Source organism: Salmo salar, chromosome ssa04 (assembly GCF_905237065.1).
Source record: "Salmo salar chromosome ssa04, Ssal_v3.1, whole genome shotgun sequence".
NCBI classification, from domain to species: Eukaryota; Metazoa; Chordata; class Actinopteri; order Salmoniformes; family Salmonidae; genus Salmo; species Salmo salar.
This window is the reverse complement of record NC_059445.1, coordinates 84,043,249-84,045,624: the sequence shown is the minus strand read 5'-3', so window position 1 is coordinate 84,045,624 and position 2,376 is coordinate 84,043,249. Positions and strand designations below refer to the sequence as shown.

The following is a 2,376-nucleotide window of genomic DNA, read 5'->3' as shown; positions in this document are numbered from 1 at the left end:
TATCCTGTGTCCTCAGATCAGTGCAGATGAAGGAAATTAGAGTATTTGAGTATTTACATGATGCATAGGAAGTGTAGTGTACTTTCTTTTAAACTCTATTTCTGTATATATGAATTACAAATCAGCCTTTAACTAGTTAAATAAATGTTTCTAGTCTACAGCCTAGAGGGAGGAGGTCAGAGAACTGGCAGTGTGGCGCAGGACAATAACCCCTCCCCTCAATGTGAGCAAGACAAAGAAGCTGATTGTGGACTACAGGAAAAGGAGGGCCGAACAGGCCTCCATCAACATCGAAAGGGGCTGTAGTGGAGCAGGTCGAGAGTTTCAAGTTCCTTGGTGTCCCCATCACCAACAAACTTTTATTTAACTAGGCAAATCGGTTAAGAACAAATTCTTATTTCCAATGACGGCCTAGGAACAGTGGGTTAACTGCCTTGTTCAGGGGCAGAACGACAGATTTTCACCTTGTCGCCCCAATCATGGTCCAAACATACCAAGACAGTCGTGAAGAGGGCACGACAAAACCTTTCCCCCTCAGGAGACTGAAAATGTTTGGCATTTGTCCCCAGATCCTCAAAAGGTTCTACAGCTGCACCATCAAGAGCATCCTGACCTGGTATGGCAACTGCTCTGCATCTGACCGTAAGGCGCTACAGAGCATAGTGCAAATGGCCCAGTGCAACACTGGGGCTAAGCTTCCAGCCATATAATAGGCGGTGTCAGAGGAAAGCCCATAAAATTGTAAGAGACTCCAGTCACCCAAGTCAGATTGTTCTCTCTGCTACCGCACAGCAAGTGGTACCGGAGTGCCAAGTCTAGGACCAAAAAGCTCAACAGCTTCTACCCCCAAACCATAAGACTGCTGAACAATTAATAAAACCACCACTGGACAATTTACACTGACCCCCCCCGTACACTGCTGTTTATCTATACACAGTCACTTCACTTCTATGCATAGTCACTACATGTACAAATGACCTGAACTAACCTGTACCCCAGCACGCTGACTTGGAACCAGTTCCCCCTGTATATAGCCTTGTTATTGTAACTTTTTATTATACATTTTTATTTTAGTCTACTTGGTAAATATTTTTTCAACTCTTCTTGAACTGCACTGTTGGTTAAGGGCTTGTAAGTAAGCATTTCACTGTAAAGTCTACACATTGCATAGTTACAATGTGTAACCATAGATGTCATATGACCAGGATTGGTAAACACTGAAGTGTATAATTGTAATACATACATGCAGACACAGCATCATTCAAAGACTGGAGTTTACTCTTGGAACTGGATATGACTGAAAAAGAATGTCACAGACACTCATACCTGAACCACAAATGTATTTGCCAAGGTAGAGTACATGATCAGTGAATATATTAAATGTACAGGCTACAATGTGGGGATCTCATGTTTGGTAATAACTACATGTATATATGACTTCCATCCTTGGCACAAAGTTATACTATATTCTACTCCATCCATAGGCTTCATTAATGCCCTTTGGCTGTTCTGAAGTGGATACAAACAGCTATGATAGCTGAGGTTCATAACTAGGTTCTGAATTAATATTTATACCAAACGTTTCAGGGTCCCATACACAGATCAGCTACATAGCTAGCTACACATCCATAGGCATACAGGTATTTTTATCCTCCACTACACAATAAGCAAGAAAATGGTTAGCTAGCCAAGTTACGTTACTTCAGCTGCATTTCATGGCAAATATCAGCAAGGCAAGCATACAAAATTGTACATTCAATTGGCTGTAAATGCTTTAGCTAGCTAGATTCTTTACATCCACTGTTTCACAAGTCGACAGCCTGGTTTGGTGTTTTTCTCAGGAGTCCCTAAAACATTAAACACGAATTACAATTTCATACTCATGTCACAACACCCATAAAGCTAGCTAGCTGGCTAATGTTAGCTAGTCAGCTAGCTACCTAGCTAAATATCGATTTTCGTAAATTAAACGTATGACCAAAACATATTTCTAATCGTTTGTCTCTACATTAACTAAACATATTCCTCTCAACTGTGCATATGTTGCATGATTCGTTATGGCGTTATAATTACCTAACATTTGCTTCGCAGTATTTTTGTCAGCCATCTTTGTTGAAGGAAGTCTCCAGCGGTGGGTCGCATAGCGTCAAATTCGTCATGGCAAGACACTCGATATGATTGGCCCATTCTTTTCTTTAGGCCTACGTCACAAGCGGCTAATCTTTATATCAGATTCGAGGCCCCGGTTTTTTTTCTTAGTATTTTATGTTTTTGCTTTAGAGCCTCTGGTGTCTTCATATACCACGTCATAGATTGGGTGCCCCCAGCGTTAACCACAACTGCTATTTCAGTTTATCTTTTTCGCTTAGCCCTTGT

The 2,376-nt window shown here is 41.2% G+C and overlaps 1 long non-coding RNA gene across 1 annotated transcript; it reads right to left on the bottom strand.

Annotated features, from left to right (window-relative positions):
• Positions 1 to 1,257: 1,257 nt before the first annotated feature.
• On the bottom strand, positions 1,258 to 2,165 carry LOC123742508 (uncharacterized). Its single transcript, XR_006769691.1, has 2 exons — positions 2,074 to 2,165; positions 1,258 to 1,847 (listed from the first exon to the last, which is right to left on the bottom strand). It is a non-coding gene; the product is annotated as an uncharacterized lncRNA (long non-coding RNA).
• Between the last annotated feature and the right edge of the window lie 211 nt (positions 2,166 to 2,376).